The sequence below is a fragment of the Pleurodeles waltl genome, chromosome 2_2, assembly GCF_031143425.1.
Source record: "Pleurodeles waltl isolate 20211129_DDA chromosome 2_2, aPleWal1.hap1.20221129, whole genome shotgun sequence".
NCBI classification, from domain to species: Eukaryota; Metazoa; Chordata; class Amphibia; order Caudata; family Salamandridae; genus Pleurodeles; species Pleurodeles waltl.
In genome coordinates, this window is record NC_090439.1 from 158,996,352 (window position 1) to 159,018,928 (window position 22,577).

Genomic DNA, 22,577 nt, shown 5'->3' on the forward strand with positions numbered 1-22,577 from the left:
TGATCAAGACATTTTTGTGAATAAGGAGAGGCTGAAATGCTTTGAGTGCTAGGAAGACAGCTAACAGCTCCAGGTGATTTATATGTATCCCATTGTCCTTGAATGTTGCGATTGTTGAGGTGAGCTCCCCAGCCATTCATTGATGCATCTGTTGTAAGTATGGCCTGAGGCACAGGGTCTTGAAATGGCAGCCCTTTGTTTAGATTTGTGGAATTCCACCACTGAAGGGACATGTATGTTTAGCGGTCTATCAACACTAGATCTTGAAGTTGACCCTGTGCTTGTGACCATTGTTGTACAAGGCACTGTTGCAAGGGCCACATGTTTAGTCTTGCATGTGGAACAATTGCAATACAGGATGCCATCATGCCCAATACTTTCATGACAAATTTGACAGTGTACTGTTGACCTGTCTGTATTTGTGCCAATATATTGTGAAATGCTTGTATTCTTTGCGTATTTGGACTTGCAAACACTTTTTGAGTATTTAGTATTGCCCTTACATATTGTTGAATTTGCGCAGGTTGTAGTTGTGACTTTTAGAAGTTTATGGAGACCCTAGGGTGTGCAGGGTTTGAATTACATAATGTGTATGGTTTTGACACTGTGTATGACTGTTTGATTTTATTAGCCGATCGTCTAGATATGGAAAGACATGAATGTGTGGTCTTCTTAGGTAGGCTGCGTCTACCGCGAGGCATTTTGTGAATACCCTCAGAGTTATTCCGACGGTGTAGGAAGTTGGCTCTGTATGTGCTATTTCAAAGTAAGGAATAGCATGCACAGAGTCCAAGGGTTCCCCTTAGAGGTAAAATAGTGGTAAAAAGAGATAATACTAATGCTCTATTTTGTGGTAGTGTGGTCGAGCAGTAGGCTTATCCAAGGAGTAGTGTTAAGCATTTGTTGTACATACACATAGACAATAAATGAGGTACACACACTCAGAGACAAATCCAGCCAATAGGTTTTTATATAGAAAAATATCTTTTCTTAGTTTATTTTAAGAACCACAGGTTCAAATTCTACATGTAATATCTCATTCGAAAGGTATTGCAGGTAAGTACTTTAGGAACTTCAAATCATCAAAATTGCATGTATACTTTTCAAGTTATTGACAAATAGCTGTTTTAAAAGTGGACACAGTGCAATTTTCACAGTTCCTGGGGGAGGTAAGTTTTTGTTAGTTTTACCAGGTAAGTAAGTCACTTACAGGGTTCAGTTCTTGGTCCAAGGTAGCCCACCGTTGGGGGTTCAGAGCAACCCCAAAGTCACCACACCAGCAGCTCAGGGCCGGTCAGGTGCAGAGTTCAAAGTGGTGCCCAAAACACATAGGCTAGAATGGAGAGAAGGGGGTGCCCCGGTTCCGGTCTGCTTGCAGGTAAGTACCCGCGTCTTCGGAGGGCAGACCAGGGGGGTTTTGTAGGGCACCGGGGGGGACACAAGTCCACACAGAAATTTCACCCTCAGCGGCGCGGGGGCGGCCGGGTGCAGTGTAGAAACAAGCGTCGGGTTCGCAATGTTAATCTATGAGAGATCTCGGGATCTCTTCAGCGCTGCAGGCAGGCAAGGGGGGGGTTCCTCGGGGAAACCTCCACTTGGGCAAGGGAGAGGGACTCCTGGGGGTCACTTCTCCAGTGAAAGTCCGGTCCTTCAGGTCCTGGGGGCTGCGGGTGCAGGGTCTCTCCCAGGCGTCGGGACTTTAGGTTCAAAGAGTCGCGGTCAGGGGAAGCCTCGGGATTCCCTCTGCAGGCGGCGCTGTGGGGGCTCAGGGGGGACAGGTTTTGGTACTCACAGTATCAGAGTAGTCCTGGGGTCCCTCCTGAGGTGTTGGATCGCCACCAGCCGAGTCGGGGTCGCCGGGTGCAGTGTTGCAAGTCTCACGCTTCTTGCGGGGAGCTTGCAGGGTTCTTTAAAGTTGCTGGAAACAAAGTTGCAGCTTTTCTTGGAGCAGGTCCGCTGTCCTCGGGAGTTTCTTGTCTTTTCGAAGCAGGGGTAGTCCTCAGAGGATGTCGAGGTCGCTGGTCCCTTTGGAAGGCGTCGCTGAAGCAGGATCTTTGGAAGGCAGGAGACAGGCCGGTGAGTTTCTGGAGCCAAGGCAGTTGTCGTCTTCTGGTCTTCCGCTGCAGGGGTTTTCAGCTGGGCAGTCCTTCTTCTTGTAGTTGCAGGAATCTAATTTTCTAGGGTTCAGGGTAGCCCTTAAATACTAAATTTAAGGGCGTGTTTAGGTCTGGGGGGTTAGTAGCCAATGGCTACTAGCCCTGAGGGTGGGTACACCCTCTTTGTGCCTCCTCCCAAGGGGAGGGGGTCACAATCCTAACCCTATTGGGGGAATCCTCCATCTGCAAGATGGAGGATTTCTAAAAGTCAGAGTCACCTCAGCTCAGGACACCTTAGGGGCTGTCCTGACTGGCCAGTGACTCCTCCTTGTTTTTCTCATTATCTTCTCCGGCCTTGCCGCCAAAAGTGGGGCCTGGCCGGAGGGGGCGGGCAACTCCACTAGCTGGAGTGTCCTGCTGGGTTGGCACAAAGGAGGGGAGCCTTTGAGGCTCACCGCCAGGTGTGACAATTCCTGCCTGGGGGAGGTGTTAGCATCTCCACCCAGTGCAGGCTTTGTTACTGGCCTCAGAGTGACAAAGGCACTCTCCCCATGGGGCCAGCAACATGTCTCGGTTTGTGGCAGGCTGCTAAAACTAGTCAGCCTACACAGATAGTCGGTTAAGTTTCAGGGGGCACCTCTAAGGTGCCCTCTGGGGTGTATTTTACAATAAAATGTACACTGGCATCAGTGTGCATTTATTGTGCTGAGAAGTTTGATACCAAACTTCCCAGTTTTCAGTGTAGCCATTATGGTGCTGTGGAGTTCGTGTTTGACAAACTCCCAGACCATATACTCTTATGGCTACCCTGCACTTACAATGTCTAAGGTTTTGTTTAGACACTGCAGGGGTACCATGCTCGTGCACTGATACCCTCACCTATGGTATAGTGCACCCTGCCTTAGGGCTGTAAGGCCGGCTAGAGGGGTGTCTTACCTATACTGCATAGGCAGTGAGAGGCTGGCATGGCACCCTGAGGGGAGTGCCATGTCGACTTACTCGTTTTGTCCTCACTAGCACACACAAGCTGGCAAGCAGGGTGTCTGTGCTGAGTGAGGGGTCTCCAGGGTGGCATAAGACATGCTGCAGCCCTTAGAGACCTTCCTTGGCATCAGGGCCCTTGGTACTAGAAGTACCAGTTACAAGGGACTTATCTGGATGCCAGGGTCTGCCAATTGTGGATACAAAAGTACAGGTTAGGGAAAGAACACTGGTGCTGGGGCCTGGTTAGCAGGCCTCAGCACACTTTCAATTGTAAACATAGCATCAGCAAAGGCAAAAAGTCAGGGGGCAACCATGCCAAGGAGGCATTTCCTTACAGACGGGTAACACTTTGAACTGATAATGCTTTCCTTGAATGACAAACCTGAGATATTTTCTGTGCGCAGGATAGATGGGTATGTGAAAATACGCATCTTTAAGGTCTAATGTTTCCATGAAATCATGTTGCTAAAGTAGTTGGAATACATCCTGTAGTGTCACCATATAAAAGTGGTCTGACAGGATGTAAAGATTGAGGGTTCTGAGATCTAATATTGGCCTTAAGGTTCCGTCCTTTTTGGGAATGAGGAATACATTGAGTAAACTCCCGTCCCTATTTGATTTTGTGGCACAGCTTCTATTGCTTGTTTGAGTAATAAGAGATTTGACTTCTTTCTGCAACAGAGTGATATGGTCTGTGGATAGCCTGTGTGGTTTTGGTTGAATGTTTGGTGGAGTTTCTGTCAATTCTAGGCAATAGCCATTGCAGATAATTGATAATACCCAGCTGTCTGTGGCAATGTTTAGCCAATTGTTGTGGAACCTTTGCTGTCTTCCCCCCACAGGGGAGGTGTGAATTGGGAAGGAATGGCACAAGTCACTACTTACTTTGTTGTGAGGCTTGTTTTGATGTTTGATATTTTTTCCTGCCTCTGGGGTACTGGCCTCTATAAGTGCTTTTGAAACCACCTAGTTGGTATTGAGGTTGGTAGGCCGACTTTGGCTGTGACGTGGATGCCTCAGCAGTTTGGGCTCTAAATCCACCTCTAAATTGGGGTTTTACGAAAGGATCCCCTGTATTGTGTGGTATACAGTGCACCCATAGCTTTTGCTGTGTCTGAATCCTTTCTCATCTTTTCAATTGCAGTGTCAACTTCTGGGCCGAAAAGTTGTTTTTGGTTGAATGGCATATTCAGCACTACCTGTTAGATTTCAGGCTTGAATCCTGGATACCTAAGCCATGCACGTCTCCTTATGGTTACTGCAGTGTTGATGGTTCTGGCTGCTGTATCTGCAGAGTCTAGGGCTGACCTGATCTGATTATTAGTGATGGCTTGCCCTTCCTCTATCTATTGTGCCCTTTTTTGCTGTTCCTTGGGGAAATGCTGGATTATATCTTGTCCCAGTGGGCCCTGTCATATCTAGCCAACAATGCCTGAGAGTTGGCTATTCTCCACTGGTTGGCTGCCTGAGATGCCACCCTTTTCCCTGCAGCATCAAACTTCCTACTCTCTTTGTCTGGTTGGGGTGCATCACCTGACAACTGAAATTGCTCTCTTCCTGGCAGCGCTTACAACTACTGAGTCTGGAGGTAGCTGTTGGGTAATATATACAGGAGCGGAAGGAGGTGGCCTATATTTTTTTCTCCACTCTAGGAGTAATTATCCTTGCTTTTACTGGATCTTTAAATATCTGGTCAGCATGTTTTAGCATGCGGGGGAGCATAGGAAGCGACTGATATGTTTCTTGCGTGGAGGAGAGTGTATTAAATAAGAAATCATCCTCTAATGGCTCAGTATGCATGGTGACATTGTGATTGATATGTTGCTGCCTTAGCTATCACTTGAGTGTAGCCTGTACTATCCTCTGGCGGTGAAAGCTTAGAGGGATAGCAATCTGGGTTATTGTCTGGAATGGGGTCTGGATCATAAAGATCCACATTGTCCTACTGTGAATCAAATGAGTGCGATGGTGACTGCATAGGTGTAGGACTGGTAGGTGGCGAGATATGTAAATGTGGAGAGTGAGGAGGAGACTGAGGAGGAGAAAATTGAGGAGGTGGAGGTCTCCTTTGTTCTTGGCACTTTAGCTGGAGGCTGTGTAGTGTCGAATTCCTCCCTAAAGGCTAATTTCCTCTTTGGTTTTGGAGGAGGTGCGGTTAAAATTCTGCCAGTCTCTTTATGGATATGAATCCTGGCTTGCCTTTCATCCATTGCTTCTATTCATGAGTCCTCCTTAGTAGTTTTGTGGCTTTAAGTGCTTGTGAAAGTCCATGCTCCTCAGTATAAATAGGCTTTTTCGGCTCCAAAGCTGGCTTTTTCGGTATGGAAAAAGTTGGGGTTGAAGATGGTCGTGGCTCCAAAAATGATTTTCGAGATTTCGACTCGAAAGAGCGGGGTTTGCTCGGTTTGGAGACAGAGCTTCGGTGGCTTTGGAGGGGTGGCCTTTTTCGGTGCCAAGCTGCTGGGTTGGTCACCCAACGTTTCCTTTCAGGTCGAGCCATGGACTTCTGGTAGTGGCGTTCCCAAGACCTTATGTTTGGGCTTAGATGACACAGGGGTAGGCGTACTCACGTGCTGTCCTGCCGTGACCGGTCTGTCCTCCTCGGAATCCTGGTTGGGGTCAGGTCCTGGAACAGAGACTGCATGATTTCTTCCTCTTCGATGTTGAGATGTTCGGTGCTTTTTGATTCCATCTCGAGTCTCCGTGCTCTTCTGTCTCGGAGTGTCTTTTTCAACCGGAAGGATCTGCAGGCCTCGCAATTTTCTTCCCAATGGTCGGGGGAAAGGCAGAGATTACAGACGTTTAAGGGAATTTAGTATGGCACCAAGGACAGAATCGGAATGAAGTCTGATCCATGAGGCTTCCACGCGGTCGGCCCGACGAGAGCTGAGTTGGGCGTGCGCGCCCCGAAGGGTGAGTAAAGATGTTTGTTCCGACGGGACTGAAGTGTCAATAGAAGATGTAACACGATCGATACAATGCAGTCGAAAAATGAAGTGTTTTCAAAATTTTCCGAGTCGAACTATCGGAGCGAAAGGAAACCCGTCGGAACCCGATGGCGAAAAGAAAACTATCTAACATGGGAGTCGATGCCCATGCGCAATGGAGCCGAAGAGGAGGAGTCACTCGATCTCGTGACTCGAAAACACTTCTTCGAAGAAAAACAACTTGTAACACTCCGAGCCCAACACTAGATGGCAGACGTATGCACAGCATTTGTATCTGCAGCTACACATGCCATTGAACATATATGTATATTTTAAATGAAAAAGATGTCCATGCAATGCATGTAGATATTTACAATATTGTGTACTACAATAACTATGGGTTTCTGGGGAGGAGGGAGGGCACACGTGAATCTACAGCACTACATGCCACGAACAGATGTCTACTTGGTAAGTAACATTTTCAGTCAGAAGGCATGTGCAAGTGGAAAGATACACATGCTTTGCATGGACTGTAAAGCAGTCCCCTCCCAAATAAGTGGTGGCCAGCCTGTATGAGTTGGAGTAGCTCAAAAGAGTGTCCTAAGAACTGCTTGTCCAACATCTGCCTGTTGGCGAGCTAAAACATCTACACAATAGTGTTTAGCAAATGTGTGAGATGTAGACCAAGTAGCAGCTTTGCAAATATCTGCTATTGGAATGCTTCCTAACCGGCCATAGAGTGTCCTTTAGGAGTTGTTGGTAACTGTCTTTTAGCTTTAAGATAACAAGTTTGAATACACCTAACTATTCATCTAGATAATCCATTCTATGAAACAAAATTATCTTTGTGAGGAATTGAAAAAGCTACAGAAAGTGGTTTTGATTTTCTAAAACGTTTTGTCCTATTAATGTACTACATAGAGCTCTTTTAATATCTAGTGTATGGAGAGCTCTTTCAGCACTGAGTCTGAGTCTGGTTGTAGGAAAACGACAGATAACTCAACTGACTGATTAATACGAAATGGTGAAACTACTTTAGGTAAGAATTTAGGGTTTGGTGTAAGAATTATTTTATCTTTATGTACTTGGAAAAATGGTTCTTCTAAAGTGAACGCTTGTATTTCACTTACTCCTTTTAGTGAAGTTATAGCTGCCGTAAAAGCAACTTTCCATGAAGGAAATTGCAAAGAGCAGGAATGCATGGGTTCGAACGGTAGACCCATAAGTTTAGTAAGGACAATCTAAAGGTTCCATATTGGAGCAGGAGGAGCCCTAGGTTGAATAACTCTCAAGTCCTTCCATAAATGCCTTATTTTCAGGAATTCTAAACAAAGAAATATGTTGTCTGTTTTGGAGATAAGCAGCTATATCTACCAAGGGAAGCCTCATAGAAGAGTATGCTACCCTTGTCTTTTGTAAATGTAGCAAATATCTTGTACTGACCATTTGAGCGGATCAATGTTTTTAGGTTGACAGTAATGTACATGTTTCCATTTAGCAGCATAACACGGTCTAGTTGTAGGTTTGCGTGCCTCTTTAAGTATGTTCATACATTCAGCAGGAAGTTGTAAATACCCAAACTCCATGACTTCAGAAGCCATATCGCAAGACTGAGTGTCTTGGGGTCTGTATGTCTCATTTGACCTCTCTTTTGAGTCAAAAGGTCTGGTCTGTTGGGAAGTTTGTAATGGGGAACCATAGGCAGATCCAATAGTGTTGTGTAGCAATGTGTGAGCTACAAGGATCATGGTGAATGATGTTTGTTTCAGTTTATGCGTCCAGAAATGGAATGAGTAGGAGAGGCGGAAAAGCGTAAGCAAATACTCCTGATCAATTCAACCATACAGCACTGCCCTTGGACTGAGGGTGTGGATATCTGGAATTTTTGGAATTTTGAGTTTTCTACAGTGGTGAAGAGATGCATTTCTGGTGTTCCCCAGAGGCAAAAGTATTGGTGAAGTACTTGTGGGTGAATTTCCCAGTTGTGAACTTGTTGCTGCGTCCTGCATAACAGGTCCGCTAAAAGATTGTCCATTCCTGGGATATTCTGCCAGTAATTGAATGTGATTGTGAATCACTCACTTACAAATTGTCTGAGCTAGAAGGGACAACCCCTGTTCCTACAGATAAGACATTGGTGTCATAGTCTCTGTACAGACCAACAACACTTAGTGAAATATTTGGGTCAGGAATGCTTTGAATGCTAGGAAGACTGCTTGCAACACCAAATAGTTGATGGGATAAGTCTGTTGAATGGGATCCCATTTCCCTTCTATGGTATGGTTGTTGAGGTGGGCTCCCCAACCCATCTGTGATGCATCTGTTGTAAGAGCGATCTGAGGTACCCAGTCCTTAACTGGCCGTCCTTTCGAGAGGTTGGTGGATTCCACTATTGCAGAGAGCGGTGAGTCTGGCGGCCCAACAACACTCAATCCTGAAAATGGCCCTGTGACTGAGACCACAGACAAGACAGGAACTGCTGTAGTGGACGCATATGTAGTCTTGCATGGGGAACAATAGCAATGCAGGAGGCCATCATCCCCAATAGTTGCATCACTAGTTTTACTGTGTAAGTATGATTCTCCTGTAATCGTAGCAAGAGATATTGAAAAGCCTGAATCCTTACTGGATCTGGATATGCCAATGCTGAGTGAGTATTGAGATCTACTCCCAGATAAGACTATTTGTGAAGGTTGGAGATGGGGATTTTGTAAATCCCAAATTGTGCAGAAGATTTACTGTGTCTTGAGAATGCGGCTGGCATTTTTGGATGGTACTGGCTTTTATGAGCCAATCGTCCAAGTATGGGAAGACGTGAATGTGTTGCCATCTGAGAAATGCAGCTACTACATCTTAGCATTTTGTGAATACTCTTGAGGCTGTACATGGAAGAACTTTGAATTCATAATGTTTTACTGCATTGACAAATCTTAGGTATTTGTGATGTGCCAGATGTATGGGAATGTGAAAATAAGCATCTTTGAGATCTAATGCTGTCATGTAAACTCTGTTGTAATACAGGACTAACATCTTGCAGAGTGACAATATGGAAATGGTCTGAAAGCATGTATCGGCTGAGGGGCCTGAGATCAAGAACTGATCTTAAAGGCCTGTCTTACTTTGGTATACAATGAAATATTGTGAATATACTCCTCCCCCTTGTTGTGACAGGGGACCTGGTTCTTTAGCTTCTTTGAGAAGAAGGAAATGTACCTCTTCTTTTAAGGTAACAAGATGGTTACGTGAGAGTTTCTGAAAACAAGGAGGTATATTTGGTGGAGTGGAGAGGAGTTCTAGACAGCAGCCATGTTGGATAATTGATTGAACCCACTGGACTGCGGTTATATTGAACCATTGAGGATAACATGTGCCAGTCTTCCTCCCACAGGAGATGTATGTGCTGTGGGGAGCTGTAGAAAGTCATTGTTTTGTATTAGAGGGAGATCCTCTAGACGCAAATGCTTTGCCTCTCCCTCTATAAGAACCTCTAAAGCAACATCTGTTATAGAAATTTGTTCCTTGCTTTTGTTGTGAGGTAGAAGGTTCGGTGGTTGATGTATTAAAATCACTCCTAAATTGTGGCCTTTGAAAATGACCCCTGCTGGGTGTAGTTAACAAGGCGCTCACAGCTTTAGCTGTGTCAAAGTCCTTTTTTAATTTTTCTATATTGGTATCTACCTCTGGGCCAAATACATGCTCCTTGTTAAAATGCATGTTTAAAACTGCTTGTTGTACCTCTGGTTTAAATCCTGAACATCTTAACCAAGCATGCCTTCTTATAAGAACAGTAGTGTTCATACCACGTGTCGCTGTGTCAGCAGCATCAATGGCACATCTGATGGAATTACTGGAGATGGCTTGTCCTTCTGCAACTATCTCCAATCCTCTTTTTTGATACTCCTGCGGAAGATGTTGCAAAAAATCCTCTATCTCATCCCAGTGGGCTCTGTCATAACTCACCAGGAGTGCTTGAGAATTTGCAGTTCTCCAATAATCTGCAGCTTGAGCAGCTACTCTTTTGCCCGTTGCATCTAGTTTTTTGCTCTCCTTATCTGGAGGAGGAGCATCTCCTGTGGACTGACTGTTAGCCCTCTTTCATGCTGCACTTACCACTATAGAGCCTTGTTTTAGTTGTGTTTTTATGAAAGTTGGATCTGAGGGTGCAGCTTTACATTTCTTGTCTACCCTTGGTGTGATTATTATTACCTTAACATCATATTTAAATATGTCATTAGCATGTCTGCGCATGCCTGGTAGCATGGGTAGAAAATTAGAATGTGTGTTGGTTAGTGTGTCGAAGAGAAAATCCTCTTCTGTATGCATTTGCTCATTACGATACGCTGCTGCTCTTGCAATAACTTGGTTGTATGTAGCTGTATCTTTAGGGGGAGAAGGCCTTGCTGGATAAAGGTCAGAGTCATTAGGGAGCATGGGGTCTGGGTCACATAGATCCCATGGATACACATATTGTGGAATATCACTTAGTTCATGTCTATGAGGTGATGAGGAGGCTTGTGGAGAAAACTGTGGGTGAATGAAGGATGCAGGTGATTGTGGTGAAGTAAAGGGAAGTTCAGGAGAATGAAATGAAGGCAAAGGGTGTTCTCGAGCCTGGTCTTTCTTTGGAAACTTTTTTAGAGGGAGGCACACTGTCCAATGTTTCTTGGAATGGAAGTCTCTTTTTGATTGGAATAGGAGAAGCCATGATTCTTCCTGTTTCTTTTTGTATGTGAACTTTGCGCTGTCTAGCATCCATCACTTCGAGGATAGGCCCTACAGATGAGGTCTCATCAGAGGAAACTGTAGAGGTTTTGCTTACAATAGTTTTCGGCTCTGAACTCTTCGAGACCGAATGCTTTTTTGGAAACTAAAATGTTGGCTCCGAAGTAGATGGCAATAGTTTCTCCGGCTCCAAGATGGTTGTTTCTAATTTTCGACTCGATCCAGAAACAGATTGGGATGCAGATGCCTGTTTGGTCGGTGCCTAAGGCATTTAGGTCTGTTATTTTCTGTACCGAACCAGAGGGTGGGCCATCCAAATGTATTTTTCGGATCCTACTATGGCCCGAGGGCAGTGGAGGACGGACGACCAATTTAGAAGTCTTTACTTGTTGTGATGTTACTGGTGTACTCACGTACTGCACTGCTGGTATGGATTGACCCTCAATGTCCGAATCTTGTTCCGACTCAGTCTTGAATCGAAAGGCTGCCTGGTGTCCACATTCTTCCTGCGCGTGCTCCTCACTGAAGATGTCGGTGTGTCATATGTTTTTGACACTATTTCTAAGTGACGTGCTCTTAGGTCCCGGAGGGTCTTCTTGGATCGAAAAGACCTACAGGCGTCACAGGTCTCCTCTTTGTGTTCCAGGGACTGACACAAACTACACACCAAGTGTTGATCCGCGTACATAAACTTGGAGGGACACGGAGGGCAGAACCGAAACGGAGTACGTTCCATTAGCCTATCATTCTCAGACTACAGTTATTGAAGTAGGCCCAAGAAGGAATAAATTGACTCAGATGATAAAATTCATATTGACTAGTAAAAGCATGGAATATACGATCGAAAACTATACCAACATTGATAGAAAGATGGAATGGAATATAAAGTTCGAAAGATACCGAAGCTAGAGGAAACACGTCTGAACCGGACAATGGAGAGAAAACAATCTAACAAGGGACTCAATGCCCATGCGCTATACAGCAGAGAGAAGAAATCTCTCAAAGAAAAACAACTTGGAGCACTCTGAGCTCAACACTAGATAGCGGACTTATGCAAAGCATGTGTATCTACAGCTACACATGCCATCAAACATTCAATTATACATGAGCACATATACTGAGCACATGCTCCGCTGAAATGGCTTTGTGAAGTCAAAAGAAATAGCAGCAACAAATATTGGAAGGTTCATGTGGAGTCTCGGTTGGGAATAATTGCAAGTTTGTTTAAAAACTGGGCTTAGGGATAATGTTCAGAACCCGTGCACTGGTGGACAAACAGGGCTAATCATTTTAAATATTACCTATATACAGACCAGGACTTTCGCAACACACCAAAAATAGGCTTGTGACCCACCGCTTGGGAAATGCTGGTGTACAGCATGAAAAGCTGGAGAAGTTCATGCTGCAAAATGTAAATTAGAAGTGCTTGGTAACTGTAGGAAGTTGGCTCTGTATGTGCTATTTCAAAGTAAGGAATAGCATGCACAGAGTCCAAGGGTTCCCCTTAGAGGTAAAATAGTGGTAAAAATAGATAATACTAATGCTCTATTTTGTGGTAGTGTGGTCGAGCAGTAGGCTTATCCAAGGAGTAGTGTTAAGCATTTGTTGTACATACACATAGACAATAAATGAGGTACACACACTCAGAGACAAATCCAGCCAATAGGTTTTTATATAGAAAAATATCTTTTCTTAGTTTATTTTAAGAACCACAGGTTCAAATTCTACATGTAATATCTCATTCGAAAGGTATTGCAGGTAAGTACTTTAGGAACTTCAAATCACCAAAATTGCATGTATACTTTTCAAGTTATTCACAAATAGCTGTTTTAAAAGTGGACACAGTGCAATTTTCACAGTTCCTAGGGGAGGTAAGTATTTGTTAGGTTAACCAGGTAAGTAAGACACTTACAGGGCTTAGTTCTTGGTCCAAGGTAGCCCACCGTTGGGGGTTCAGAGCAACCCCAAAGTCACCACACCAGCAGCTCAGGGCCGGTCAGGTGCAGAGTTCAAAGTGGTGCCCAAAACACATAGGCTAGAATGGAGAGAAGGGGGTGCCCCGGTTCCGGTCTGCTTGCAGGTAAGTACCCGCGTCTTCGGAGGGCAGACCAGGGGGGTTTTGTAGGGCACCGGGGGGGACACAAGCCCACACAGAAATTTCACCCTCAGCAGCGCGGGGGCGGCCGGGTGCAGTGTAGAAACAAGCGTCGGGTTTGTAATGGAAGTCAATGGGAGATCTAGGGATCTCTTCAGCGCTGCAGGCAGGCAAGGGGGGGGTTCCTCGGGGAAACCTCCACTTGATCAAGGGAGAGGGACTCCTGGGGGTCACTCCTCCAGTGAAAGTCCGGTCCTTCAGGTCCTGGGGACTGCGGGTGCAGGGTCTCTCCCAGGTGTCGGGACTTAGGATTCAAAGAGTCGCGGTCAGGGGAAGCCTCGGGATTCCCTCTGCAGGCGGCGCTGTGGGGGCTCAGGGGGGACAGGTTTTTGTACTCACAGTCTTAGAGTAGTCCTGGGGTCCCTCCTGAGGTGTTGGATCGCCACCAGCCGAGTCGGGGTCGCCGGGTGCAGTGTTGCAAGTCTCACGCTTCTTGCGGGGAGCTTGCAGGGTTCTTTAAAGCTGCTGGAAACAAAGTTGCAGCTTTTCTTGGAGCAGGTCCGCTGTCCTCGGGAGTTTCTTGTCTTTTCGAAGCAGGGGCAGTCCTCAGAGGATGTCGAGGTCGCTGGTCCCTTTGGAAGGCGTCGCTGGAGCAGGATCTTTGGAAGGCAGGAGACAGGCCGGTGAGTTTCTGGAGCCAAGGCAGTTGTCGTCTTCTGGTCTTCCTCTGCAGGGGTTTTCAGCTAGGCAGTCCTTCTTCTTGTAGTTGCAGGAATCTAATTTTCTAGGGTTCAGGGTAGCCCTTAAATACTAAATTTAAGGGCGTGTTTAGGTCTGGGGGGTTAGTAGCCAATGGCTACTAGCCCTGAGGGTGGGTACACCCTCTTTGTGCCTCCTCCCAAGGGGAGGGGGTCACAATCCTAACCCTATTGGGGGAATCCTCCATCTGCAAGATGGAGGATTTCTAAAAGTCAGAGTCACCTCAGCTCAGGACACCTTAGGGGCTGTCCTGACTGGCCAGTGACTCCTCCTTGTTGCTTTCTTTGTTCCCTCCAGCCTTGCCGCCAAAAGTGGGGGCCGTGGCCGGAGGGGGCGGGCAACTCCACTAAGCTGGAGTGCCCTGCTGGGCTGTGACAAAGGGGTGAGCCTTTGAGGCTCACCGCCAGGTGTCACAGCTCCTGCTTGGGGGAGGTGTTAGCATCTCCACCCAGTGCAGGCTTTGTTACTGGCCTCAGAGTGACAAAGGCACTCTCCCCATGGGGCCAGCAACATGTCTCTAGTGTGGCAGGCTGCTGGAACTAGTCAGCCTACACAGACAGTCAGTTAAGTTTCAGGGGGCACCTCTAAGGTGCCCTCTGTGGTGTATTTTACAATAAAATGTCCACTGGCATCAGTGTGCATTTATTGTGCTGAGAAGTTTGATACCAAACTTCCCAGTTTTCAGTGTAGCCATTATGGTGCTGTGGAGTTCGTGTTTGACAGACTCCCAGACCATATACTCTTATGGCTACCCTGCACTTACAATGTCTAAGGTTTTGTTTAGACACTGTAGGGGTACCATGCTCATGCCCTGGTACCCTCACCTATGGTATAGTGCACCCTGCCTTAGGGCTGTAAGGCCTGCTAGAGGGGTGTCTTACCTATACTGCATAGGCAGTGAGAGGCTGGCATGGCACCCTGAGGGGAGTGCCATGTCGACTTACTCGTTTTGGCCTCACTAGCACACACAAGCTGGCAAGCAGTGTGTCTGTGCTGAGTGAGAGGTCTCCAGGGTGGCATAAGACATGCTGCAGCCCTTAGAGACCTTCCTTGGCATCAGGGCCCTTGGTACTAGAAGTACCAGTTACAAGGGACTTATCTGAACGCCAGGGTGTGCCAATTGTGGATACAATAGTACATTTTAGGTGAAGGAACACTGGTGCTGGGGCCTGGTTAGCAGGGTCCCAGCACTCTTCTCAGTCAAGTCAGCATCAGTATCAGGCAAAAAGTGGGGGGTAACTGCATCAGGGAGCCATTTCTTTACACAAGCCCCCCCCAGCCCACAGGCCAGGAGACTCAGCCCAAGCTGGGAGAGTCTTCCTAGTCTGTCAGGCGAGGAAGAGTAGGAGAAATAGGCTGGTTAGTGGCAGGGCCTACTCTGCCTTACATCCTTCTGTTCAGGTCATTCCCTTTGGGGAACTGACCTACTTCCACAGTGATAGGACCTAGTCTGAATTGCCTCTTGTCTGCCTCTTCAATGTCTCCACCCATTCTTTCTATTTTGGTCTTAGAGGTATCCACCTCTGCTAACTTTATCTTGGCCAGGGTTACCCCTAGCTTACCTAGAGAGGTTACCCAGAGCTGGAGTAACCCCACCATGACCAATAGGGTCAGGGGGCCTAACTTGCTATTTGGCATGGGGTCAGACCACCATGCTAAGGATAGTGCAGCCATAAAGGCTAACACCCAGCAGAGGCCACTGACAGCTGTCAGTGCCCAGAACCACACCTTTAGCTCTTCACCTAAAAGGGAAGGGGCTAAGTTACAGGCCTCTTTGGGTTCAGGTTGCCTGTCTGCTGTATTAGAGTGGGGGGTTACCACATCTTGTAGTAAACACCCTTCTTCCACTCTTTCTTCTGTTAGCTGAGGAGCCACCCACTCAGGTTTAACAGTTGCCTGACTAGCCAGGACTTCTTGTGGGTCAGGTTGGACTTTATCAGGGCCATTTTTGGAGTTCTCCCCTACTGGAGCAGAATCTCCTTGGCTTGCTGTAACCTTGGCTAAAGGTTGTCCACCCTTCCTACTCTGTTTTCTTTTCTTCTTCTTCTTCTGGGGCCTGCTTGCATTTACTGCAGAGGCAGGACTTCCAGAATCCTTGGGAGAGGACTGGCACTGGACCAGTCCCTCTCTTGGGCTCTGACTAACCTCTGGGTAGTCATTTCCAAGGAGACAATCAAGGGGGAGGTCTGTACTGACTACTACCCTTCTCCAGCTAAGAGTGCCACCCACTTCTATGGGTACTAAAGCCACAGGCCTCTTAGTGACCCTGTCTAGGCTAACTCTTACCCTGGCAGTCTCACCTGGGATGTACTGGTTTGAGAGCACCAGCCTGTCATGCACAATAGTGTGACTGGCACAAGTGTCTCTCAGGGCAGTGGTTGGGATTCCATTCACCAGTAGGTGGTGGAAGTGTCTACTTCCCTCTGGAATCTCCAACTCACCTGTTGGGCCCTGTTTCCAGTTGAAGGCTATGAAGACCTCCTCATCTGAGGAGTCATCTCCCATGGCTACACTGGTTACCCCTGGAATTTTGTTCTGGGGTTTGTTTTTGGGACAAGAAGTGTCCTTGGTGTGGTGCCCAGACTGTTTACAGTTGTGGCACCATGCCTTAGTGGCATCCCAGTTCTTACCCTGGTACCCACCTTTGTTTTGGGTGGTGTCTTGGGGCCCACCCACCTGTTCTGGTCTTTGGGGGCCTACCGAGGACTCTTTTTCTTTGTTTCTAGTGTCACCCACTTTCTCCTGGGGAGTTTTTGTAACCCCTTTCTTTTGGTCACCCCCAGTGGAAGTTTTGGTTACCCTAGTCTTGACCCAGTGGTCTGCCTTCTTTCCCAATTCTTGGGGAGAAATTGGACCTAGGTCTACCAGATACTGATGCAACTTTTCATTGAAGCAGTTACTTAAAATGTGTTCTTTCATAAACAAATTATAAAGCCCAACATAGTCACACACTTCATTTCCAGTTAACCAACCATCTAGTGTTTTTACTGAGTAGTCTACAAAATCAACCCAGGTCTGGCTCGAGGATTTTTGAGCCCCCCTGAATCTAATTCTATACTCCTCAGTGGAGAATCCAAAGCCCTCAATCAGGGTACCCTTCATAAGATTCTGCATCTTTTCCAGAGAGTGTGAGGAGTCTATCTCTACACTTTCCAGTGAACATTTCCCAAAGGAGAGCACCCCAGTGAGATCTGTTTACTTTTCTGGTTACACAAGCCCTCTCAAAAGCTGTGAACCATTTGGTGATGTCATCACCATCTTCATATTTTGTTACAATCCCTTTGGGGATTTTTAGGATGTCAGGAGAATCTCTGACCCTATTTAAGTTGCTGCCACCATCAATGGGACCTAGGCCCATCTCTTTTTTTTCCCTTTCTATGGCTAGGAGCTGCTTTTCCAAAGCCAATCTTTTGACCATCCTGGCTAACAGGGGGTCATCTTCACTGGAGTTATCCTCAGTGATTTCAGAGGTGTTGGTCTCTCCTGTGAGGGAACCAGCATCTCTGACTATTATTTTTGGAGTCAGGGTTTGAGGGACCCTGTTCTCCCTAGATAGGACTGGTAGGGGGGAATTTTCCTCCAAGTCACTATCCTCTTCCTCTGAGTTGCCACCCTCAGAGGGGTTGGCCTTTTCAAACTCTGCCAAAAGCTCCTGGAGCTGTATTTTGGTAGGTTTGGGGCCCATTGTTATTTTCTTTATTTTACAGAGTGACCTTAGCTCCCTCATCTTAAGATGGAGGTAAGGTGTGGTGTCGAGTTCCACCACAGTCACATCTGTGCTAGACATTTTGCTTCTAAAAGTTGGAATACTTTTTAAGAATCTACAACTGGTTCTAGAATCTAATTCAAACTTTTACAAACTTTTAAACTCTAAAAGAAATGCTAAACAGGATCTAACACAAGGCCCTAGCAGGTCTTTTAAGAATTTAGAAAACTTTTCAAATTGCAAAAATCAATTTCTAATGACAATTTTGGAATTTGTCGTGTGATCAGGTATTGGCTGAGTAGTCCAGCAAATGCAAAGTCTTGTACCCCACCGCTGATCCACCAATGTAGGAAGTTGGCTCTGTATGTGCTATTTCAAAGTAAGGAATAGCATGCACAGAGTCCAAGGGTTCCCCTTAGAGGTAAAATAGTGGTAAAAATAGATAATACTAATGCTCTATTTTGTGGTAGTGTGGTTGAGCAGTAGGCTTATCCAAGGAGTAGTGTTAAGCATTTGTTGTACATACACATAGACAATAAATGAGGTACACACACTCAGAGACAAATCCAGCCAATAGGTTTTTATATAGAAAAATATCTTTTCTTAGTTTATTTTAAGAACCACAGGTTCAAATTCTACATGTAATATCTCATTCGAAAGGTATTGCAGGTAAGTACTTTAGGAACTTCAAATCACCAAAATTGCATGTATACTTTTCAAGTTATTCACAAATAGCTGTTTTAAAAGTGGACACTTAGTGCAATTTTCACAGTTCCTAGGGGAGGTAAGTATTTGTTAGGTTAACCAGGTAAGTAAGACACTTACAGGGCTTAGTTCTTGGTCCAAGGTAGCCCACCGTTGGGGGTTCAGAGCAACCCCAAAGTCACCACACCAGCAGCTCAGGGCCGGTCAGGTGCAGAGTTCAAAGTGGTGCCCAAAACACATAGGCTAGAATGGAGAGAAGGGGGTGCCCCGGTTCCGGTCTGCTTGCAGGTAAGTACCCGCGTCTTCGGAGGGCAGACCAGGGGGGTTTTGTAGGGCACCGGGGGGGACACAAGCCCACACAGAAATTTCACCCTCAGCAGCGCGGGGGCGGCCTGGTGCAGTGTAGAAACAAGCGTCGGGTTTGTAATGGAAGTCAATGGGAGATCTAGGGATCTCTTCAGCGCTGCAGGCAGGCAAGGGGGGGGTTCCTCGGGGAAACCTCCACTTGATCAAGGGAGAGGGACTCCTGGGGGTCACTCCTCCAGTGAAAGTCCGGTCCTTCAGGTCCTGGGGGCTGCGGGTGCAGGGTCTCTCCCAGGTGTCGGGACTTAGGATTCAAAGAGTCGCGGTCAGGGGAAGCCTCGGGATTCCCTCTGCAGGCGGCGCTGTGGGGGCTCAGGGGGGACAGGTTTTTGTACTCACAGTCTTAGAGTAGTCCTGGGGTCCCTCCTGAGGTGTTGGATCGCCACCAGCCGAGTCGGGGTCGCCGGGTGCAGTGTTGCAAGTCTCACGCTTCTTGCGGGGAGCTTGCAGGGTTCTTTAAAGCTGCTGGAAACAAAGTTGCAGCTTTTCTTGGAGCAGGTCCGCTGTCCTCGGGAGTTTCTTGTCTTTTCGAAGCAGGGGCAGTCCTCAGAGGATGTCGAGGTCGCTGGTCCCTTTGGAAGGCGTCGCTGGAGCAGGATCTTTGGAAGGCAGGAGACAGGCCGGTGAGTTTCTGGAGCCAAGGCAGTTGTCGTCTTCTGGTCTTCCTCTGCAGGGGTTTTCAGCTAGGCAGTCCTTCTTCTTGTAGTTGCAGGAATCTAATTTTCTAGGGTTCAGGGTAGCCCTTAAATACTAAATTTAAGGGCGTGTTTAGGTCTGGGGGGTTAGTAGCCAATGGCTACTAGCCCTGAGGGTGGGTACACCCTCTTTGTGCCTCCTCCCAAGGGGAGGGGGTCACAATCCTAACCCTATTGGGGGAATCCTCCATCTGCAAGATGGAGGATTTCTAAAAGTCAGAGTCACCTCAGCTCAGGACACCTTAGGGGCTGTCCTGACTGGCCAGTGACTCCTCCTTGTTGCTTTCTTTGTTCCCTCCAGCCTTGCCGCCAAAAGTGGGGGCCGTGGCCGGAGGGGGCGGGCAACTCCACTAAGCTGGAGTGCCCTGCTGGGCTGTGACAAAGGGGTGAGCCTTTGAGGCTCACCGCCAGGTGTCACAGCTCCTGCTTGGGGGAGGTGTTAGCATCTCCACCCAGTGCAGGCTTTGTTACTGGCCTCAGAGTGACAAAGGCACTCTCCCCATGGGGCCAGCAACATGTCTCTAGTGTGGCAGGCTGCTGGAACTAGTCAGCCTACACAGACAGTCGGTTAAGTTTCAGGGGGCACCTCTAAGGTGCCCTCTGTGGTGTATTTTACAATAAAATGTCCACTGGCATCAGTGTGCATTTATTGTGCTGAGAAGTTTGATACCAAACTTCCCAGTTTTCAGTGTAGCCATTATGGTGCTGTGGAGTTCGTGTTTGACAGACTCCCAGACCATATACTCTTATGGCTACCCTGCACTTACAATGTCTAAGGTTTTGTTTAGACACTGTAGGGGTACCATGCTCATGCACTGGTACCCTCACCTATGGTATAGTGCACCCTGCCTTAGGGCTGTAAGGCCTGCTAGAGGGGTGTCTTACCTATACTGCATAGGCAGTGAGAGGCTGGCATGGCACCCTGAGGGGAGTGCCATGTCGACTTACTCGTTTTGGCCTCACTAGCACACACAAGCTGGCAAGCAGTGTGTCTGTGCTGAGTGAGAGGTCTCCAGGGTGGCATAAGACATGCTGCAGCCCTTAGAGACCTTCCTTGGCATCAGGGCCCTTGGTACTAGAAGTACCAGTTACAAGGGACTTATCTGAACGCCAGGGTGTGCCAATTGTGGATACAATGGTACATTTTAGGTGAAGGAACACTGGTGCTGGGGCCTGGTTAGCAGGGTCCCAGCACTCTTCTCAGTCAAGTCAGCATCAGTATCAGGCAAAAAGTGGGGGGTAACTGCAACAGGGAGCCATTTCTTTACAGTAACCTATTACAAACCTGAGCAATCTTGAGTTATGAACAGTTCCAGCAAGGTTCAACGTTCATATAGCACCTGAAGGATTTGTTGCACCATTACCATTTTAAATTACTATTTCTTCAAAAACTGCTGAGCATTTAGAAGTCTACATTCATCCTAAAGCCACCAATAAGAGACAATTGGGGGTATTATATGGTATAGTGAGTTTGTATGCACACACCAACCCCTTTAGGACCAGTAGGTTTTGTTTGTCAACCCTTCAGCTCAGCCCAGGGTAGCGGTGGCTCTGAGCAGCAACACTTACACAAAGAAACAAGTGTAAAGCATTTAAATAGCACCACAACAACTGAAGAAATCAATGAGACACTCAGATCTGGCACCAATTTATAAAAGTAGGCACCACAATGAAAACGATCCACTGGGGGTTCTGGCGATCTAGAATTTAAAAGGTATAGTAAAATCACAAACAAGCACTGGCAAAATCAACAAATTAGAGCTTAGAAACTTTTTGAGCAAAAAGTAGGGCTATTGTAGTGACCAATTCTTATAGTACGCCAGTCAGGAAGGCCAGCAAGGTCCACAGACAAGTTACCTCCGCAGATGAAGCAGTCTACAGGCACTTTTATCCTCTTTGTAATGGATTCCTATGGAAGTGGTCTTGGTGCAAGGAATGACAGATGATGAAGATGCTAAGGTTGCTTTGGATGCGATGCGGTCAATTGGGGGGGTGTCTTCCTATAGTGACTACTAGGTCAGCGAAGGAGGGAAGGATGTCCTGGTCACAGGGTCGACCTTCATCAAAGTCATTTCTGGTGCTGGCAGAAGTCCAGTTGCCATTAGACTACCAGTTTGGTATTGCAGTCACAGCCAAATACTGCCGTGGGTGATAACTCTGCTTCTGGGCAACCAAGCTACACTCCGATGACTCTTCTGGGCTCTGTGTACTCGGGTGCAACTTTAAACGCTGGATACTGGTCTCTGGTGCGGCACATTGGTGGTCTGGACTACCAACTTGCCCTTCATGCTTCTCAGAGCTTGTAGCCCTGTGCTCTGAACAGAAGGTAAGTGTAAAGATGATACTTCAGCCAAAATGTATTTCTTCTTCTTCTTTATTTTGGATTCTTGTACAAGATACCTCCAGCACAGCTCCTTCCTCAAGCTACCTTCCATCTCTTCTGCTCAACCCCTTACATTCCATGTCTGACATCATAGACCTTGGACATTCCACCCCACAGCCTGCTTCATAAGACAACTTCACACATCTTTCCCTTTATGATGTTGAACAATAAATAAATAACAGTATAAATAACCAAAAATACAAAACTAGCTACGTAACTGCTCACATTTGTACATACATAAATCACACCATGGAAAATGTATCTGTTTTTAACTTTACATACGTTCCCTAAACTCCACACCGATCCATTATCAAGGATTACAACATTATGTTTGACTTCTTTTACTCTGTATGGAGTCGAATACTTACTCTCCCCTTTTTTGACAATTTTCCCTTTCTTTACAACAACCCAATCCCCCACACATATGTGGCATTGCTTGGCTCTAACTCTTCTATTGTAGTACAAAGTAGCTTTTCTTTGTTTATCTTCCACTCTCTTCTTCACAAGCACACGATCCACCTTCACCCTTCCTTTCTCCTTTAGCCACACAGGACACTCTTTCACTCCAGGTTCTCTACCTTTCAGGGACACAAACGGTGATACACCGGTTACTGAGTGTGTAGTCGTCCTATGTGCCCACATCATTTTCTTTAATTCACGCATCCATGGGAGATCATTGGCTAGTGACAATTGAATATTGTCCATTATAATGCGATTCACTCTTTCCACTAGTTCGTTAGCTTGCGGACGGGATAGGGCTACCCTTTCATGAATTATCCCCATCCTAGTCAAGTAATCAGTCATGGCCTTAGAAACAAATTGCACACCGTTGTCTGATACAATCGTCTTAAGTATACCTTCTTCGACAAAAACCGCCTCAAAAAACTCAATAACAATTGACGTGGTCACTTGCTCAACATCCTTGATCACAAACCACTTTGAATGATAATCCACCAAAACTAGAATGTACTTGCTCCGATTGAGCCTATAAAATCTATAGCTAACTTCTTCCAAGGTTTATTTGGAAATGGCACCGCCCTCAAGAGAGGCTGCCGCACAATCTTAGTCTTATCACTATTTGCACATGCCATACAATTACTTACTGTTTCCTCCACCTCCCGATCCATTCCTGGCCACCAAAA